Source organism: Camarhynchus parvulus, chromosome 1A, assembly GCF_901933205.1.
Source record: "Camarhynchus parvulus chromosome 1A, STF_HiC, whole genome shotgun sequence".
NCBI classification, from domain to species: Eukaryota; Metazoa; Chordata; class Aves; order Passeriformes; family Thraupidae; genus Camarhynchus; species Camarhynchus parvulus.
This window is the reverse complement of record NC_044586.1, coordinates 27,155,285-27,177,644: the sequence shown is the minus strand read 5'-3', so window position 1 is coordinate 27,177,644 and position 22,360 is coordinate 27,155,285. Positions and strand designations below refer to the sequence as shown.

Below are 22,360 nucleotides of genomic sequence, written 5' to 3'. Positions count from 1 at the left end.
AATACAATTCTGTCAGGAGCAGGTCAGTCTTTCAGTAATAAATATAACTCTAAGAAAATATATAGTTTGACTTATTGACTTCATTGCAGCTTTTTATACATACAATGAAAACCAATTATCTGTGGAGGAAATTTGACTTTGTGGAATGGAATTAAATTGCTTTTTAAAGGCTTGCTTAAACAGCACTAGCTGGAGGGAAGTCCAATAACATTTTTAGCTCTGAATTGTAATGACTTTGCTACATTAATAAATCAGGTTGTGTTCTGGCTTTTATCAAAAGATTCCAAGGAAGAAAACTATCCATGGCAGGTTGAAGCCACAGGGGCTGTTCTGAATTGCCTTTCTCCATCCAACTACTTTACTTCAAAAAGTGTCCCTTCGAAAAACAGCAACTCCCAGGGATCAGTGCTTAAAACGGTAGGTCCAAATCCATCTAAGGTGATGAAAACAAGTGATAAATATTAATTCCTGCTAACAAGTAAATTGGCAAACTGGAATATCTGTAGCATAGTGTGCCTACTTAAATTACTGTTCTTAAGGAAGCAAGGAGAAAATTCTTCTTAATGTTCAACACATTTGGGGTGGTGTTGATATTTTTAGGGGAATTGGGGTATGTTTTGTGGGTTTTTTATTTGTTTGGGGATTTTTTTAAAGACAATATCTTATTCTATTTGTTCTATTTATCTCTTGTCTTGATCTTGAACTGGGTACAAGATTGACTTAAAAAGTAAACTTTTTCAAAAGAGATGGTTTAATTCACTCTAAATGTGTGAATATGCCCTGTTGCTGTAATTCATGCACTACTAGTGAGCTAGGAAAGTGTTTGGGCTCAGTGTTGAATGGAGGGGGTTGTATTTGGGACTCAGAATCTGAAACTTTACAGAAAGAAAATGATTTATTTGAACAGTGCTTTGGTCTGCTGATGTTAGCTCTAATCAGAGTAGAAAAAAAAAGATACTGTCACCTTCTACTAATTTTCTCCAACAGATCATATATCAAAAATGTAATCTGTAGGAAGAATGTGAACTGGAGAAATCTACCTCTGATCTTGGTTTCCTATGCCTTTATGTAGAATGTTTGTAATTATCTTGCTGAGTTGTAATCCCTAACAAAGCATCTAGTGGAGAATGCAATACTCTAATGATGGTTCTGTGAAAGAGTAAAGGGGGGGAAAAAAGTTGTGCTCTTTAGAAGAGCATTTTAAAGAAAATCGATTTTTTAATAATGTGCATACCAAATTTTGGGTATGTTAATGTTTCTTTATTGACTGTAATTCCAGGTTGTTTTATGGTGCTGTATACAAACATAGTTGAATGTATGTTAATTGCAAGTTCTTTCCTAAACTACGTGCTTCAGTTGCCTACATCCAAACAAAATAAGTACTGGCTTCAGTCTAACTATTTTTATATCTTTATGTTTGCTATCTTACATTTTTCAGTATTTTCTGAGATAAATTAAGTCTAATTACCACATAGTAAATAAAGATATTTTGATTAAAAAAAGTTAGTGCTTTCTTATATGGTGTTTTACAGTAGCTTTTGTATTAAGGAAATTAAGATCAAGAATAACAATGAGCTAAATTTAAATTGCACTTCATGAAGATTACCTTCTGTTATGTTCTTTTGTATAGGGAACTAGGCACAAACAATCTGAAGTTGTAAAACTGACTTTTGATCATGGAGGGGGCTCACTTTTTATGGGTAGGTTTGTCCACAAAGTGAGGCAAAAGGTTAATTGAGGTTGCATATTTGAATACATTATGTGCATTTCACCTCTGTAAGAGAGTTACTGAAACACTATTTCTTTCATATCTGGTGTGAATAATTTCTAAATACAAAAGTATTTACTACAGAATTATTAAAATGGAATCTCCAAAGGAAAATGGTTATGTGATACTGGTGTGTGCCTTTGTTTGCCAGAGTGGGGCTGTGTGGGTTAGCTGAAAGAAATGACTCCAGCAGTCTGTTCTCAAGCAAATTTCTCAGATGCAGAATTGTTATGCAAGACATACCTGGCTTTCTTTATGCTCTCTTTGTGGGAATAAAATTCAAACTGTTCAAATATCTGACGGTATGTGAGATTAGTTACCCGGTGTCGTGCCTATAACGCCTGCTTCTAGTAGATGACTTACACGACTTTAAAAAAAAGGAAAAAAGCCTTGCTTTTACTCCCCCTTAAGTGGCCCCTTTTTCCCTTCCACTTAGTGCTTGTGTGTTTTTTGCTGTTTAGAATTAAAAAAAAAAAATAGAGGGGGTGAGAGAATAAGAATTAGGGCCAGTCACTGTAAACACACATTATCCTTTACATAAATCCCGTAACTTATACTCTTATACTTTATAGTCAGAAATCTCTTACTGGTGACTTGGGGTAGACTTGACTGGGAAGAGTGCCATTGCCTCTCTCAAAGGTTACCTCCAGAGATGTGAAAATCTTTGGGCAGAATACTTCTCTCCAGAGATGAAGAAAGACATTTTCCTCATGAATGCGGCCTGGGGATTGCTCCAGTAAAAATGGGGAGGATTTCTGAGCAGGAGGAGGAGGAAATCACACCTTCATAGCAAGCAGCAACTTCTCTGTCTTCCCACAAAATGCCCAGCTCCAACATGGGCTCCCTCCAGAAAGTTTTCATTCTCCTCCTCCCCTACAGGGGTATTTACCAATGCTTTTGAATGGCCTGTGTGCTCATGGAGATACCGAGCCAGCAGCAGATGAGCATGTACCAGCGCTGGAAGATGTGAGGGATCCTGCACTCCGGGTGAAATACCCCAGGGTTATTACACTCAGCAAGGCCTTGCCAGAGGTTGGAATCACATGTGACTGTGCTCAGGAGCTTATCACCTGGTCCTTAGCAGGGCTTCAAAACAGGCTTTCCAAAGTGTGGTACTGGTGGTCTCTGTTTGGCAGCAGAGTGCACGTGCTGGGCAGGGTAGGTGTTTCCAGACAGTGACATGTACTCCCACAGGCTCCTGTTGTTGCAGCTCCATGGCCACATTCTCACCAGTTTTTCCATGCTGTACACAAGATGCAGAGGATCTTCCTGGCGTAGATTTCTTCAGAAATTTTAAATTCCATTTAGTGGCAGAAGTTTACTAGTTTACTCAAATAAAAGGAAAACTGGTGCACAATTATTAAGAATTCATAGTAAATTAATATTTTTTGTCTAAGAACACAAGTAAATAGCGAACACCTTTATAACTGAAAGCTATTTTCCTACAGAAAATAGCTTTCCTATAGAGCCAGGCATTTACATAAACTGATGATGGAAAGCGCAGTCCAAAAAATAAGTCCATCATGAAAGACTGATATTCCAATTGATATGAAAGAGATACTCTGGAATTAAACAGCAACCAGGTTTTTGAATGCAAAGTCCTGATTCTTTAAAATGCATGGAGTGGGCTAGAGGTAGTCTGCCCCACAGGGTGTGTTACACTGAATAACACTGGTTTGCTTTCCTGTTTGTCTGTTTCCTTACTGCACTGGAAGAATTATGAATGGCTCTGAATGCTTGGCATTTTAGTAGGAATGTAATTAAATTCTCAAACATGCAGAAAAGGTAGCTTTAAAACACTCCAAAGTGACCATTGGCAACTTTCAAATTAAATCACATGCAGTTTTTTTAGCATGTCATTTGAGTTGCTGATGAAATGACTATTTATTTGTAACGGGTAGGAATGCTTCTCTGATTTGATAGGGTCTGTTAGGGTAAAATACTGCTTTTGACGTCATGTCTCTAATATGCTCTTGTGTTAGCAGTCTCAATTAATTTTTTTTTTTAACTCTGCATTTTATAAATCTGAATTTATTGGCACATGAAAATGTTGCTGGTAATGTTCAACCTTTATGCCTTAAACTTGTTTTAAAGCAATCCAAGCAAACCAACCTAAGGCAAGTATACCCACGCATATACACATCCTACTATAATATGCCTGAAATGAAATTAAGACTGACTGACACAGAAAAAGGGAAAAAAGTGTTTTCAAGCTGAAGTCTGCACCTGGCTTGAATTTATACAATAGCTATACAGAATGAAGCACGCAGCTTTTCATGTAAAAATGCATTACTTCCTAAAAGTCAAGCACAGAGTGTGTCAGAATATTTCCTCCAACATTTTCATTGACTCTGTCTGCAAGTAAATGATTAAGCTGCATGTCATAGAAAATTTTTAAAAATCCAGAACTTTTTGTGCAAATAAAATCTCCCTATAGAAATATATAACTACTATGAGACTGAAATTAGTATCTCTACTTTTTATGCCAGCTAATTACTATCTACTTGCTCTAGCACAATTTGCTGCTGGAGATGCTAACTTCATTTTCAGTAAATGCTTAAAATGTACATCTGTTGGAAAAACTACTGAAGCTTTTGCACCAAATTTCTCTGTTTCTTAGTACCTAGATTATTTGAGCAAGGATGTGTGTTATCTATTCCAACTGTTTTATTTCCCCATGAATGATGAAAATTCAGAGGAAGGCAGAGCAGGACTTATTTCCCTTACAGGACTGGAATCCTGTTTTACTGCTGAAGTGTGCTATTGCTGCATTGTCCAGCACCAGACTAGATGAGATTTCAAAATGAAAGTCAATACTCCTGAATTTATATAGGATTACTGCCTATATACAGGAAACATTTTGCTTAACAAAGCCAGAACAATTTACTGATTTTCTTTTTTTACCTTCCCTGTCCCTCCCTCTCCAGGGCAAAAGGAGATCTTTGTAAAAAGTGAACGGCTAGTAAATAAAGAGTTAAACTGAAGGCAGGCTCACTGGTTTGTTGAGATCTGTCAGAGTCTGAGTGGCTGGCTACATATCTGTCTCAGGAACAATAGCTACCTGTATTCTGCACGGGCTGCTGGGCAGGCACTAGCAGTCTGGAGAAGGTCTGCCTCCGTTAGAGGCTTTTTAGTGGGAATCCCTAATGACAGCCCTGCTTCTCATTGGGAGGGGGGAGAGAAATCTTGTCTACTCTGTTGATGAGGGACAGAGCTTTGATCATTTTCATTCAGCCTTGACTTGGCCTGAGGTTTAGGTTCCCAGTCCTGAAGTCAGCAGGCTCTCTTTTCTCACACGCACACACACCCGCACACCCACACACACCCCTGTGCTGGTCTGTGCAGCAGATTAGTGTCACGGCTGTAACTGAGGCACAGAGCAATAAACATAGCAGAACCAATCTCCATGGTGGCAAGAGGGGGCACTGGAGGTGACAACAATGGAGAAGGATCTTTCTTCTGACAAGTTTTCGGTAAGAGAGACTATTTATACCCTCTGCCAAGTATTTATAGCCTTCTGAATAAGTTAGAAATTGGTAGATTGCAAACATGCCTTGTTATAGAAATATCTTAGTTTACTGTCGTATCCAGGCTGTTACTAGCGTTTAATCTGTAACTGACGTGCTTTATGCTATGAGAATGTTTGCAGAGAGCTGACAGGCTTTCTTTTTGTGGAAGTGGTGGCTACTATAGTTATGTTCTTAAAAACATAAGATCTCTAATATTTGCATTTTTAAAATTTATTTTGGCTGTGTAAAAATTATGCTTAGCTATCATAAATATCCATATCTGATAAAATGTTGTGTAGCTGATAGCACACACGCAATAATGAAACAGTGCTCCCTCAACCCTAATTTGTAATTATTTTTACACCCTTAACTGCACTAGGGTCAGAGAGTTTTAAAAATTAATGAGGTTCCCTGCTGAGTTCACATAGTATAATCTACATGAGTTGTTGCTGCAGAGGGCTGAAATTATTCCTGCATGTTTTTAATTAGGTGTAGAATTTTTGTTTCGATATATTTCTGTCAAACACTCCTTTAAACATCAATTTATGCAACCTGCAGTAAGAAGGGAATGACAATCTATTTGTAATAATGACAAACTGAGCATGGGAAATACAGGGCATACAGTAGCAATACAACACAAACATTTGCTGGATGCATTTTTTATTTCATGTGTTAGATCTGTGTTAGATTCCTGCAGCTGTGATCAGCTTCACCTATTTACAAATAACTACTGCTCTAGGGGGAGGAAAATGAGCAATACTTAGTGCTTTGTGTGAGATTGGAGTAATAGGTTACTGATTTGTTTGGAACATTAAAAAGAATTGTTCAAGTACTTGAAAAGATATATAAAAGAGAAGAGGAGCAGTGCAAAAAGAGGCAGTAAAAATGAAATTACGTACTATCCCTTTTCCTGGAAACACGAGACAGATTGTATCATCAGTGCTCTTGGAAAGTAGAATTTGCTGAATATTCTCAAATGGAAGGACTCAAAAGAAAGGGGGAGGGAGCTGTTTACTATGAAATTTCCATATTGAAATTGTCAAAGTTTCATATGGCAAGATTTAAAGTGTTGGTTATTATTTATTATAATCTACTGTGCATTATGTTTAAATGGCAAGCATTTTAAAGCTGAGTATAGCATAATCAGTGCTAAAGACATGTCTTCCATTTGCAAGACCCACTCTGAGCTTCCTGTGATATATTGTTATGTAAATACGGTGCAGCAAGGGAAAGCAGCACTATGGAGATTCAATTTACTTTGAAAGTTGTTCATTATGGAAGGGATGAATGTTATTTATTGGATGTGAATCAAAGGCTAGAAATGACTTTTTCACTGTGAAGTCTATTGTGATGGGTGCAGCGTGATCTAATCTTTTTAATTTTGGCTTTCACACCAGTGGAGATGAAAAGAGATCTGAGCTCATTTATTGGTTGCTAAGTCTTACTGAAGGCCTAAGTACCATTCTTGGTTGCTATGGCCAATCTGACCTCAATCTATGCAGTTTTAGGGACTTAAGCAATCCCTTTTTTATTTAGGAGCATGTACCTTGATTTATGTCCAAAATTGTGCCTGAATGTCTTTGTCTACAAGTGATAAATGGTGATGTACAATTCATCAGTTCTTACAAGTAAACACTGCTGTCCCACTAAAAATATGTTTTGTTCTGAGTTAATGGTATGGAACAAGCCAGTCTCCACAAATAGCTATCTTTTATTGTAGAGAGCCACTGAAAGTTGGAGCAAAGTGAAGGAAATTGGCATTCATCTTCTCTGCCATTAGCATTTCATTTGTGCTCTCTGGTGATGAGACTGTGTGTCCATGGACAATGAAAGGCTAGCATTGTGTTTCCCCGCCTGAATATATAATTGATCAATTATGAATTTATTTATTCTGAACAGATATTAAAAAGTCACAAATATGATGTCTTATGCTGTTTGCCTGCCACTTTCTTATTGCTAACTGCAAAAGAAATTGCATTCAAATAAACTGTGTCCTAGCTGCAGGAAATTCCCAGTTTCCTAGGCAAGTTCCTTGTTTTCAAGTAATAGCAGATATATGAAACTTCCAGACGTGTACTACTTGTGCAGTTATTAGTGGTGCTTAGTCTTTCATCTATATTAGAACTTCTTTCAGTAGGAGCTGTTCTAAGAGGTAATTGAGAATACAGAGTGGTTTTCATGATATGAGTAGTAAATTTTTTTGCATTGAAATTACTTGTAGCCATTCAAGATGTACATTGAACAGATGTGATACGGAATAGACAGTAGCAAAAACAACATATTTTGCTGGTTTTTTTGGTCATTATTATTGTTATTATTTAGTTTTTTGTTAGGGATTTATTTTCAGATATAGTAGTAATAAATATATAAAACTATACAAAGCTGGATGTTAAAATGGCTCCTGCAAAATTTGCTACTGTAGCTTTACTTATCCATAGAGGAAAGTCAGATAAATTGCTGATCTTAGTACTTGACAGTATTATAAATATATTGCTTAAAAACCCAAAACTTCTTCTTTTTAAAAATATAAATAATACCTGGATATAATAGAGTTCAGCATAGCTTTGGACAGAAATCATTCTTCATTTTTATGCCTTTTAAAAGTAGTGTATTAGAAGAAAAAGTAGTATTTCCTGAAGCCTGATTTCTTTTCATAGCTTATTTTTAATATTAGGCTACAGTGAAGGTTAGTATTTTAATTGAGCAGTTTTTAGTCCTCCTGAGGTGGATTTTTAACATTTGAATCTACAGTGGTGACAAATTTTCCCCGTATACTCAGTAGATTATTGTTGTTGAAATCAATTCTCAGAGATGGAATTTACAAAGGCTTCTGGAGCTACTGAGCTGCTTTGCAGCATCAGATTGATAGCAGAATTTTCAGAGGCAGAACCTTGGGGTTAGTTCAAATAGTGCTACTGCTTCAGGGCTTTTAAGAGTTATTAGCAGCTATTCCTAAAAATGGTCTGGGATGTTAGTTACAGAACTAACCTGGATTTTCTTTCTATAAAGGTGCTTTGTAATAGTCCAATGTTCTCCTACTGACTGCTTTATACAATAAGACACTCTTAAATCAGTCCTCCACACTTGGAAGTGGATTTATGAGATTTAATATAAGCACTGCCAAACAAAAAGACCATGTTTTTGGAAGGGAAATGTCTTAGAAAAAAACATTTAAAAATACTAATCAAGAGTACGTTGTTGTTACTATAATGTTTCAGTGTTTATTAATTGTTTCTGCAAATGTAAGGAAAGAATAGCTAGTTTGCTGATCTTATGAAAATTTTTCATTTAGTAGGATAACATCTAAAGAAGCTTTTTTGAAGGGTTTGTGTCTTTTGTCTTTTGCACTCTTGTATTTAAGTTAACTGGTTTCTGCATGCTTAGGCATAAATGGCTTTTGGAATAAATGTTTGTAAGATCAGGACACATTCTTCTTGTTAGGATTTGGTCATCTAAAATGCAAGTGTAATATGAAATACTCTCTTCAAAGCTACAGAATTCCACTTAAGAGAAGCAAATGCAGACGTTCTGTCTTTGTATTCCAGTAGAGCATAATAAAAGAGTGTGGATTAGCTGGCAAAAATGTCACTGCCCCCTCTATGCAATACCTAAGTGAGAGGGAAAAATTCTTACTGTTTTTGGGAGTTCTTTCAGTTTATGAAACTAGTTCCCTTTACTGGTAGTACAATTTCAGTTTTTGTACCAGACTTTCCATTTATGAAAATATATAGGTAAGATCCATCAAATTGCAAATTGTTGCAAGAAAACAGGAAAATTTATAAGCTTTTTTTAATCAGTGGTCATATGTGAATAAAGTCATTATCATTTCTTGTCAACAGCTGCCTTTTTAGCTGATTTATAGTCCTGGTTTTGAAGTAAAGGTAAAGCAGTGAAAAATCCCTGTATTTTTGCTCTATTAAATGCATGGTTTTGCATGTAATCATGCCAGTAACACATACGTATTTTGGATATATTCATTATGGTCTATATTAGTTCACTGTGAACTATAGTAGTCCCCTAATAGTGAATAGTTCACTAATAGTGAACTAATAGTCTACTTTGTAAGAAAAATAAGGGATTGCATAACAATATTATGTATAAATAAGTACACCATCACAATCTTGCTGGTGTCTTTTTCTGCCCTTCATATTCTCCACGAGAAGTACACATATTCTCTCACATGTACCCAGAGTGAAGAAGCTGTGACATGTAAAACCACTTCCCATGATTTTTTGAATTTTGGATAAAGCCAAAACTGTGCAAGAATAAATTTCTGAAAGGTAAACTAAGGTTTTTTCTACACCTACTAGGCTACACTAGGTCATACACTAGTAAAATAATGGAGAGGAATTATAAACTAAATGTGTTGGGGTTTTTTTTTCCCCTTTCCTTTGGCACAGTACACATGTGGGGAACACCAAATGAGGCTGCTTCCTCATTTGATAATTGACCAGATAAGGTCTGTCGTACCCATCCTGCTCTTGCCCCTGGCCATAAATATTGAGCAAAGTATTTGGTTTACTGGTAAAAGCCCTTGGTTCCTCTTCCCTTCAACTGGGACAACAGAGTCACCCACCTGAGGCTGGGAACAATCCTCTTGCTCTCACACTACATATTTGTCTCTATCATGGTCCACATTTGTTGTCACACATGCATTTGTATAAGGCTACTAATGTATTTTTATTCTTAATTTTTTGGTGTAATTTGCCATAGCTCAGTGTCTGACTCTTCACAGTTCTTACCTCTCTTTTGAGATGTCTTATTGATTCAAGTTTTGTGGAGGATTGAAGCAGTTTCTTGGTGGCTCATGTTGTTATTTTTTGCCTTCAGAGGAGGACTTTCAAATTTGATGATGAGCAGCACAAATCCCTTTAATATCTGATGGTTGATCCAGGTATCAATGTGCCATCCCTGTTCTCCTTCTCATTGTGTCTATTGTCTGTGTATCACTCTGCAGACCAGAGATACTTGAGAACAGAGTAATTTGGATTAAATAATCCAGCATTCAGTAAGAGTCTTCCTGTGCACTTAATGAGACAGAGGTCCTATCCAAAACAGGAAAAAGCTGGTTGTGTAATTAAACATGTTATAATGAGGTCAAGTTCTGATTTAATCATCAACCTTAATTTTGGTTCCTCTCTTATTGTTTATTTGAAAATTCTGTACCCTCTATCATAATCTTTAATATTAATTTCTGTGTTTTTATATAGAGAGAGCGTGTATGTGGTTAGCTTAAAGTTTGTGAGAATTGCAGCTTTGTGAGAATAGCATCCATTTTGTTCAAATGAACTGGCAACCAAAATACACCCACAAGGTTGTCTGAATATGATTTCCCACATTGTTTGGTTTGCTGTAAATCAATAGATTCTACCAGAGCCTGGCTGAGTGAGAACACTTTGCTTTGTCTCTCTCATCAATTTCATCATCTTCAATCATCTTGATGGTACTATTGACCAATTATATAAAAAAATTTCAGGCCTCGAGTACAGGGTGACCTGTTGTTCTCTCTTTAGAATGCAAGAAAGAAGTAGTTACCACCTCTTTGGCTGGAGATATTTTGGGCCACTTGCTCTCTAACTTGGGTCTGCTTGAACTGCAGGCCAAGTTGTCCTCCACTAAACTAAATACCTTTTGTGATGTGAAGCACCTGAGGAAGGGTCACCTGGCTGGCAGCGCTGTGATTGTGTGCATAGAGGAGTGAGCAGGAGCATTTCATTGCAGCAGCTTTGCTGACCTGGGCCAGCAATGCCAGAGAAACTGCTGGTCCTGTCTCCTCTTTGTTGAAGAAGGGACTTGTAAAGCTTTGCTGATCAACTGAAAACTAATCTCCCTTTTCTTTCTCTGGTAGGGTTAGTTTTCAGCTGGATCAACCACTTGATCCAGCTGACTGCATGGCTGCTCGCATCCTGGTGCCTGCATTGGAGAGGCAGCTCTACCAGGGCATGAGGCTGGAGAGGGCAGGTCAGCCCTTTGGGCTGGGTCTATCCTGAGCCCTCAGCAGGAGCTAAAGCAGTGTTTGTGGACAGGCAGCTCTGTTACACTCCTGCCCCTCTTGTTTCTGCACTTTCTGGAGCAAAAGCTGTCTGCCTTGGTAATTTTGAGTGTCAAATGATGTGTGATTAGGATTCTTCTCTTCTCTGCACTTGCATCTTGAAAGAGATCTGATCCAGTGTTTCTTGCTCCACACTGTTAGTGTAATTTCTTGCAAAAAAAAGCCTTTTGGAACAGTCTGTAGGTCAATATGTTTGACAATGATATTGTTCCCTTAAACCTGAATGAGAATGTAGACCCCCTTGAATTCTATTTTCAATTCTCAATGCTCTAAATGTGCCATGCTGTGATTAAATTGCAGGTGTGTTACTAAAATTGATAGGTTACATTTTCCAGAGGTGTCTTTTACCTCTGTGGTCTTTTTGGTTTTTTTTTAGTCTGTCAGGAAATACCTTTAGCTTCTTCTGCTTTTGTTCAGTCTACTGTTATTGATTGCATGGGTTCCAGCCCTCTGCTTTAAAGAGATAGGAGAAGTTTGCTCTTTCATTTCTTGCTGGTAAATCCTCAAGCACTTCTACAAAATCATCTTTATCTTCAATAACAGCTGTCGTCTTCCTCTGGGCCTGTGGCATCAGAAAATGGTGGCAGCGTACTCCTGGCTGATGGCATTGACTTAAATGGAGAAATTAATTTTTATAGTGTTATTCTCAGCTTTCAACATTAGATTTTTAAAATTTGCTACAGCAACTATTCTATATAGGCAGCAACATGATCTCTGCAAATAACTAGAGTAGCTATCTTATGTTCATTACTGTTTAATATCTTCTTCTCAAAAATCTGTATTCCTGTTGTTGTGACAGGGCCTTTGCATCTAAGAATGGAGAGCTGAGGCATCCAAGACCTTCGCTTGGCCATCAGCTGGAAACCATAGATTTGAAAAATGATCTCATTGTTGGAAACTGAACCAGCCTTCATTTTGCTGTTTAACATTTGGTTTCCGTCACTGAGGAAGTATGGTAAATTGAAAGTGAGTGAATGTGATGGGGGCACTGTAAGATTCTCTGTCAAATTAAACTATGAGCTTGGCATGTCTTGGCAGGGTTGTTGCATTGACACAGATGGCAACTGTACTGTCCCATACCAGGAATGCTGATTTGAGCAGACTGCTCTTCTTTCTATGAGAGGAATACAAATTCACACCTTACATTCAGTGAAGTGCAACAGACACTAAAAAAGAGCATAATACAGAGTATTGTTTCCCCATGAATTATGCCTTTGAAAATTTTATTAGAAAACAAATTGTTTGCTAGTAGGTTGAAGTGCGTGGTTATAGAAAATTACTTTCTGGAAGAAGGAACTACTAAGTGGTTCTTATAAAAAATTTTGCCTATGTGAGTAAATGTGTACTGATATTGAAGAAAATAACCATCATCATGGCAAGTAACTTGTGATCACTGCTGTCTGCATTCAGCACATTGGTTGAAACTTATTGCACAAATCTGGGGTTTTTCTTTCTGTTCACCATCTTCCATGTCCATGAAATGCACTTTAAAGGTAATATTTGTCCTTACACATTCTTTATATTTAGAAATTCTTCACAACTCTAGATATAATAAAAACCAATATGCAGATATATTCTTTGCACAATGATAAACATTTGGATTGTCAATTTGCTTAAGCATTTGATTAAAAACAATAAAAAAAGGTTATGTACTACCTACCCTTTGCATGTATATATTAATATATATATTCACATTAGTTTATTGTGCAACCTCTAAACTTACCCACACACACCAAAGCTCCAAATCTGTTCTGTAAAGCAAAGTTTGATTTTTCAGTAAGTACATATTTCATACAGAGGTTAAGGCTTAATACATTGAAAAAATAAAAAATCAGTTTTCTTTCTTCTAGATTGTTCAGAGTTCTGGCACACCATGCACAATCTCCTAAAGAGAAACTGTCTGGAGGGCCTAATAACTACAAAGAGGAGAAATTGTGTTCATGTACTGTTGCAGTAGTTCTCAAACACAGGAGGATAGTCCCTCTTTTCTCTGGATTTTCACAGGACACATTTTGTTACCTCTTACTCAATACCAAGTGTTTTGTAGGCTCCCTTGTTGTTAGCAAGCTGTTAGAAGTTGTTATTGTGTTTTTGTTTCCATAACCCACTTCTTCCTGTTTGTGTGCCTGAGAGCAGAGATTTTTTTATTTTAAGAACAATTTACTCAAATTGAAATGAGGTTAACTGGGCTGGCAGGGAAAACCATTCTGAGGGAGTGTCTGCCTAAACATGCCCTCTCCTTTGGAAGAGAGCAATTCTCCAGCTTAGAGTTTTTAGTAGTCCCCTTGGGCAGTCTGTAGAGACTAGTAACTTCTTTTGCATTTGACTGGTCAGTTTTGGCCACCTGGTGACTCATTGCTGTCACCTCAAAATTTATACTTTTTTGTATATTCCAGTTGGGGTAATAATGGTGGAAAAGTTGAAGCAGATAAAAAAAAAAGTACTATTTTATTCGTGTGCCGGCCATTCATATAAATTAAAAAAAAAAAAGTTAATTCTCAGTTCGTCGCTCCCTAAAACAAGTGATTGACATTAGCAATAAAGTGGGCTTTTTTATATAGAATCCATTTAAACAGAAAAACATCATGGAAAAAAGACTTTCCGAGTCTGTTTTTCCACAGTAGAGGTGGTATTACAATGTACCTATGAATATTCAGAGTGATCTTTTTTTTTTGTTTTTTAAATCCATTTCCTGATAGTGTCCCCTGCACTTTTCTAGAAGCGGGGAAAGTTGGGCAAGAGTTTGAGAAGTGCCCCACTTTGCAGCCAGCTGGCTTTCCCTGTGCTGATTACATAGCTCAGTATCCCTCCACCTCACTCATTTTCCAGCTTTTGGGGTTTTAGTTTATGAGGTCTGAGGTGTTTCCTTCATTCCAATCCATGTATATCCATCTCTGCAAAGGGAAGCAGCTGGGATTGGGATGAGCCATCTGTGCAGTCGGTGCAATGGGTTAGAGGTGACTTCTCTGTTTTGGGCACAAGGTCTCCATGTGACAGGGGCCAGCATGGTGAACCTCAGCACTGGAGGAGTGCTGCCATGATCCTCCCCCAGCTTGCCCAGCCAGGCTTGGCACCAGCCAAATCTGAAGACTTCAGGCTAGAGAGGCAGGAGATGCTGCTGCAAGGTTTCTATGGAGACAGAGGTGGAAGATGAGAGACAACTAATAAGAGGCCAACTCAGACAGCTCCTGGATAGTGATTTGAAAATAAGGACTTTTAAAAATAACCCTTTACCTTATTTTCCTCCACCTAATCTTTGTTTCTGAAGAAAGAAATCACAAAGGCAGTGGGTTGCCGGCAGCAGTGGATGAGAGCTCTCACTCACACCACTTTCATCTGTTGGCTGTCATGCAAGACCTGTAAGTAGCAGTTTACTAAACCTGGCTGCAGGCTTATGAAGTGTGTAGTAATTGTAATTTTAGACTAGAAGAAAACGTGAAATGCATTTTAAAGGTGTTTTTCACCCCTATTTTTGTCCTTTTGAATGCAGTAGTTTCAAGGATGGCACAAAGGCTCTTGCTAAGCCATGAACTCGCACTAGATATTAACTGTGGCAAAATATATCTATGTTTTACTGCATTCAAAATATTTTTGGTGTGTTTTACCCCTATGGCAAGCAAGATTTAGGTTGCTATTCCCTTTAATCTGTTGTTTCTCTTTATCCTTCACAGCATTGTCCCTACACTGACAACTTCTAATGTAGATATTAGAATATTTCAGGAAAAAATTTATGAGGTTTTTCCCAAGAAAGATCTTAGAAGATGGTCATCATGTATCAGTGAAAAAGGGAATTCTTTGCCAAGTCTCCATTTTACTTTTTTCTTTCTTTCTCCTCAAAGGATTTAGGAGGTGGGAAATTATGATTGTATCAATTCTTTACATAAAATTTAAAACTTATACAACAGGCCATAATTGCAATTAAGGGTGAATTTTGTGCTTTCAGTCTCACACTGGATTGATTTTTGCTGCTGTTATGTTACTGTGATGCTTGGATGCTTGTATTAACCTTTAGAATACAGAAACTAGATGAGATTGCAACTCAGCTTCTTAATCAATTTTTAAAAATCTATTGAGAAATTAAAAACAAAAAAAAATAGTACGCTCAAAAGAGGTGAGAAGTCCACAACTTAATATAATGAGCCATGCAGATGCTAAACCAGAATGAGAAGACCACCTTGTTGACATCCTAGGGCAGAAGTAGTGTGGTCTCTGCTTTCTCTGTCCTATCACATGTGCACAGGAATATTCCTATGTTCCATATTGTACCCAGAGTCTGATTTGTTCCCCAAGGCCACTTGTGCATCTGATGGGCATGTCTGTGAGCATGTGGCTGTGTGATGCTGCTGAGAAAACTCTCCAGAGAAACAAAGTAGTGGCAAAGATCAGAAATCAGCTGTTTGTGGAAACTAAGAACACTGTTGGTTGATTTAGGTAAAGTTCAGCTGGAGTCAATTCCTTCACTTCATACTGAAGATGAGAGGCACTTCTGAAATTTTAGAGAAAAAAATCTCTTTGGACAAGTGGGAGCAGAGAACAAAGTGTCTGTTTAATTTGAATGAGAAAAGTTATTTTGCTGGAAAAGGGCATATGCACAAAGAGGGCATTTGAGCTCTGAGCATTTAGCAAAAATTTTTTCTAAAGTGTCATACAAAAATTCTATAACCTTTAGAAAAAGTTACCAAAACTGAAGTACCACTATAGTATAAACCAAATAAATTGGATTTACCTGTAAATGCAAATTTTTGGAGGTTATATAGGTCTCCATTACACAGACATTTCATTTTTTCTCAGTCTTGATTTGGAAGTAGAGAGAGGAAAAGGAGTAAGGTGTTGAGGAAGGAGTAGCTAAGGCTTATTTTAATTAATAGTGATTTAAGTATGAGCAATTTCCAGCATCTTAGTATTACCTACAGAAAAGAAGAAAATGGTTACTGTCTACCAGGAATTTTATTTTTCCCTTTGATGTACTCTGCATTCCTCCTGTTGATCATAATGTACTTAACAGTTGTGCTTGCAGACTTGAAAGTGTAACACATGCTGATTTGTCCTCCCAGAGGCATGCTACATTTGACATGCAATACACAATTTGACTTTCTAAAATACTGTATTTGTCACTGTTGAAAAGCTTCTAAGACTATAAACATCATTATTTCATAAAAAACAACAACAGCAAAACCAACTGCAAAACACATCAAATGCTACAGCTTGCTGTACATACACATATACATATATTTTTACATATACACAGATATGTTTAGAATATTCATAAAAATATTGAATGTTGCAACAGTGTAGGAACTATATTGTGCAAAAGCCATTTCCAGTAGATTTTTACAGCTGTAAAACAATCCCTCTGGTCCTAGAATTGGTCTTCCCCAGCACCGTGCCTGGTAAGTGCTATTTTGAGTATCTCTTAGAGATGCCAGAATAAAAGTAGGGTTATACTGATGTCAGTAGAGAAAGCAGGTCACTTTCCAGGGACAGTCAATGAAATTTACTCAGGTAAGTGTGGAAAGTCCCCTGGGAAGGTGATCTAGGCACTTAAGTACTTCCTAAGTTTTATAGCACATTATAGAATTTCCTGGATGGCCTTTTAAGTCTTGCACCATGCAACAGCAGTGGAAATGCTGCCAGAAGGATTGGTAGGCATACCTATCCATTTGTGGAAAATAATTGAGACTGTATGTAAGTAGTGAGGGTAGCACCCATCACCACAGCCTGGGAACATAATTAATTAAAATATTATTTTTATATTCTTTTTCTGAACTAGCCCTGCTGGCACAATTTAAGCTCAAACTTAATATATTTAATGATGTTTAATAATATTTAGATTAGTCCAGCTGGCATGAGTCACACTAAGGGAAAAAATATAACAGTTTTGATATCATTCACTTAGATACTCATGTGATAGGTCCTAACACATGTCTGTAGAAATGGAAGTGTTAATTTATGGTAGTATTCCTGCAGGACACTTTCAGGATGTGGGGAGCAAATGTTAACTTTTTCTCTGAATGTTTCTTTCGGAAGAGATATTTAGGAAGCAATTTTGCATCCTTGGTTCTGCTTCTGTGTAGTTTTTTTTGTTTGTTTGGTTGGTTTTTTTTAATCCGTCCTTATGAGTTTTTCTTTTGTTGCTTTACCAATTTGATTGTTCTGGAATGTCACGCTCATGTGAGATAGTGCCCTTGGAGGGAGAGAATCAGAGAGAGAGGAGGGGGCTTTGAAGCAACTTGAGCTAATCTGATTCATCCCTCAAATTATCCATGTTCCACAGGACTGTCTGCCTGGTGAGTATATGATAGCCATCCATCAGCATTTGCAACTCTGTAGAGGTTGTTTCAGGCAGAGGTCAGATTTGTGCAGCTTTTCTTACAATAGAGGGAATTGTTGTAAAATCTATTTAGGTTTTTTTTTCCTCCCTCCATGTGGAATTCTCTCTTTAAATGTTTTTTTTCCGCTATCCTTTTTCTTTAAATATTCTCAGAAATGTAAAGTGCATTGACAGAGAGGACCATTTCTTAGTTTAGCAAATCTCACTAACTGATGCTGTTTTCTACTGTTCAATCTTATTTTTTTCCTTCTTAAAGCCATCTCATTATAACTATCATATCTTCCATGTCACACTAAGTGATTCAGTGAATCTGATGAAATACAGACAAATGTGTTCCCTTGGCCATTGGTTCAGTTATCATCAGTTCTTTCTAATTGAAAGAAATTGTGTCTTATTTTTGAACTTGATCATTCTCCATCAATTTCCTTTCCCTTCATTTTATTATTTTTGGTTGGGCTCAGGATGAATGCACTGTGTCTCATGAGAGTTTTTTACCTCTTCTGAGCAGGTTGCTGAGCCTTCAGCTTTCTTGGGATTGTATATAAAGTGGCAGTTTTGGCCAGGTTGAATATTTGTTAGGGTATAGGAATCAACTAGCAGGTCAGAGGGCTTTCCTGCATGTTGATTTTAATGTTCACAGGTGCTATGATTAATTTAAATACAGCCATAACTTTAATTTCAATAGAGTCAGCTCAGGAAAGACTTGTGGACCAAAATAACATAGCAGGGTTGACTGCTAGAGCAGTCATAAGCCTCCTGGCAGGAGTGTGCTGGGAGGAGAGAGTTTCTTAGAAAGGAATTTACTGCTGTGTTCACAGGATGAATGGGTTGAAACAACAGCGTTGGGGTGGGGGGAGGGGAGAGGGGAAGGAAGAGAAGTCCCTCTGTCCTATGACACAGTTAGCTCCGATTTGGCTTTCCTTACACGAGGACATTGTGAGGAGAAGGTGACCAGAGAAGAGCCAGTTCTGCTGCGCAGGAAGAACAAGTTTTAAAACCCTTCCTGGCAGTGAAGCTGAGTTGTGGAACTCAGTGCCAGAGGGAGTTAAGGAGGAAAAAAGTGTAAAAATGGAATTAGTGGGGTTCTTAGATGGTAAACATCACAGTGGCTGTAAAATGTAACTGTGATCATGTACCCTGTTCATTCAAGTTAAGTTCAAATCTCCAGTTTAACCAGAAAATGGAAGGAATATGTCCTAATTTTATAATCTTCCTTGACTGCCTGCTCTGAGCCATGGTCGAGGACAAGCATATACAGCACTGGCATGACTATTTTTGCAGGTCAGGGGGCTTGGACTTTTTTCTCCAGAAATGAGATGATTATTTCCGTAGGTATTCTGAGTGTTTAGTTCCGTATTTTTTAAAGTTGCACTGAAAATGAATTCTTAAATTATAGTATTCAGCCTTTGCTCTGATTTGCATAAGGAGGCAATGCACTTATGCATTTGCATAAGGAGGTGTTCATTAGGAACCTGTAGTGATCAGGCAACTTGGATCTTTTACCAGAGTTGTCTTCTCTTTGTGCAGCTCCATGTCTTGTAGGAATCCAGTTACATCGTTATCACCGCACTTCCTGCTTACTTAATGAATTCAACTGGCATCTTCGATCCCACTTTTGTGCTTCTAGAAACTGCATCCTGTGGTTTCCTTTGTTGCATTTGGGATGGTTTGTGTTCTTTAAAGTTAAACCAGGAGCACCTTAATTTTGTGTCAGGCTAGCTAGATTTTTACATCACACTTGTAATTTTGTGTCAGACAAGATAGATTTAATAGATTCTGACTCTTTCTCTCCCCGATAAAGATGATTTTTTTTTCTTTTTAATTTTGTACTGATACAGAAAGAGGGCTTTGATTGAATACGATCTATTTAAAGTTTGATTTTCTATTAGAAATTTTATAATTAGGAAACAAAAAATACCAAAAAAAATTACTACTTGTTAGTAATTCTTTTTCCTGTAGCTTCTTGATCGATGGCAATCTTCAATGTTTTTGGAATCAGCCCATTTAAATATATTTGAAGCTTAATTCCAGGTTTATGATAGTGTGCTGGTTATTTCTGAAAAATGTGGCTGGCACATAGTGAATTATGCTATTGAGTTCTTCAGTCTTAAAACAAATATCTACCAGTACATCTCAGTCCATTCCTCACTGTTCTTTCATTATTCTATTCTCAGTTCCTGGAAGAAGTAAGATAAGACTCGGAAGCTGGTGGGGATGGGTTTTGGTGAGTGGGAGACATTAACAGTACTGAAGGCTGATAGCTACTTCAGATTTTTAAAATCCCTTCTTGGACTTTGAAGTTTAGTATATTTAGTAAAGGAAAAAAATGCTAATTTAATTAGCATTTTCATTTATGGATAATTCTGTTTCAAGTTGTCCCCTCCCAAGACTAGTTTTAATATTGGTGTTATCCGTTCCAAGAAAATAGAATGCAAAGATTGCTTTAGGTTGTGGGTTGGGAATTTACTTAAACATGAATCCCCGAGGAGGAAAATCACTTGAGTTCTCTTTAGCTCTACCTTAATTACTTTGAAAAGTTTCAGGAGATAGTTATATGAAATATCCTCCATCATTTAGACATTTATGGAAAATTATTTTAGAGTAAAAATAGTAAGTTTACTTGAGTTAGTAGTTCAAAATTTTGAATTATTTGAAAAATAGCTCATATATTTTGGGATGAACATTGATTTTCTCAGTAACTGACTACATGACATTGAAATATATATATATACATATATATATAATTAGTACTGCATCCAACATTTTGGTGGAATTATACCAATTAAATGTATACCTCTTTTAAGCCTTGAACCTGGGCTCCTGGAAAATATTTTCTGTTTAATATAAATAGTACAGCAATATGGATTGTTAAAGCCCAGGGAAACTTGTCTTTTTGTCTTTGTTGCAAATCTTGTTGGCATTCAAGTGCATATGACAGCACGTGCATCCTTTGTTTCCTAGAATTCCAAAATCCAAGGAACACTCTTAGAGAATTTTGCTATTCTAGTCCACATTTTATATATGTTTGCACAGCAAAATTTAAATCACTGAAGCCTAGAGATTCAGAAGTTGTAAGCTTATATTTCATATCTGGTTCCTGAAAATGCCTCCTTTTCCTGGAAGATTGGAGATTATTCACATTGGGCAGAAATAGCCTCAAGTTCCCAAGCACAAATGATCTGAGTATTTCTTAGCTCTTCCTAGCTTGATTTCAACCTAATTTGGCACATAAATTGTATTTGACCTCAGACAGAATAATTCAAATGTTTGAGCCTCTTAGATGTGTAGCCAAAAGCCAATTGTCTTGTTGCATGTATTTTTAAACATCTGCACGCTGAGCCGAGAAGCAGAATGCAAATTCTAGGACTTGAAGATACCTGTGAGATTATGAAAATTCCTTTCAGACTGCAGAGAATCCTGGTGCCTATGAACATGATTTTTTTTTCCTAGTCATGGTGTATTTAGAAATTTAAAAATTGCTCTAATTTCTGGTAACAGAAGTAAAAATGATGATGGAAGCAGGTCATCAATAATTTAATAGTAAATGTATAGTCTGAGATAATAACTTTTGTTGAACCTTTTAATGTCTATTCCACGAGGACTGAAGGAATTGTTTTCTGCAGTTTGTATTTCTGTTTTACTGGGATAGAAGTATAATTTTTTTGTTCATGCATGAAAAAAAAGTTGTAGCAAATTAATACTAACAGAATTGGTTCTTTCAAAAGCTTTCTTTTTGTTAAGTAAGTACCAGTACACAGACAAATGATATTTTCAATAGATTGTAGAGGAATTCCCACGCCTCTTAGGAATAAGAACCAGCTAACTTCTCAGCTGATGATAAGTGGGGTTTAGGTTGGGGGCTTTGAGGACTCAGAAAATTTGACTAATAAAAGATGTGGTGATTATTTTACTTAATTAAATGCTAAGTATACCCCTATAAATTCCCTACATTATACAGTAATTTTTGCTTGAGATGTTTCATTCTCTGTGGTTTTTTAGAAATAATGGGAGAAGCTGAAGTTTCAGCTTAAGTTTGAGGGAGAATTGTGTCTAAACAATGAGTTTTGAAATGCTTTTTTGTCTAAAATCATGGGTTTCATTCCAGAGTGGGATTGTTTGGTCCTTAACTTTTATAAGGCCTATAAAATGGGCTCTGATGAGATTTTTTTCTGTGGAGGCTGTTCTTATAAGCACTTAAAATACAGGATTCTCTTGATTATGAAAGATGTGGCTCTTTGTATAACCATAAGCTCTTTTGGCCAAACTTCTGTCTAGTCATTGGTCCATAGCATACACTCCCCTCTTCTACCAGCCATCCTGAACAAAGTCACATGTCAGTGGCTGGTGAAAAGACTAGTCTATGCACTGATTCATAAGATCTCAAATTTTTTAAAAGTTTCAAATTGTTTTCAGAAGCATCGCATGTGTCAATTAAAACAAAAGATCTCATGCATTAAGGAAATGGGTGTGTGGCACCATGACTTTGTATCGTGTGCTATTACCCAACAACACAAATGGAGTAGGTTTTAAACTTGCCCTTGGCTTCCTTAGTTTATAGAGTCTTAGTCTATAGGTTACTGGTTCTAAAAGCTGTTGTGTTATGAAACTGAAGGCAATAAATTACATGGGCCCCCATGTAAGTTTGTGAGTTCATCTGGCATCGCCATACTGGATCTGCTGCCAGTATGCATCCACAGATG

General features: G+C 37.0%; 1 long non-coding RNA gene across 1 annotated transcript in view; it reads left to right on the top strand.

Moving 5' to 3' along the window:
* The first annotated feature begins 4,853 nt into the window (after positions 1-4,853).
* The window catches only part of LOC115909822, a 71,338-nt gene continuing 53,831 nt past the window's right edge, over positions 4,854-22,360 (top strand). Inside the window, exon 1 of the long non-coding RNA XR_004061177.1 lies at positions 4,854-5,241. This is a non-coding gene — a long non-coding RNA (uncharacterized LOC115909822). The remainder of the gene's footprint in view (positions 5,242-22,360) is intronic.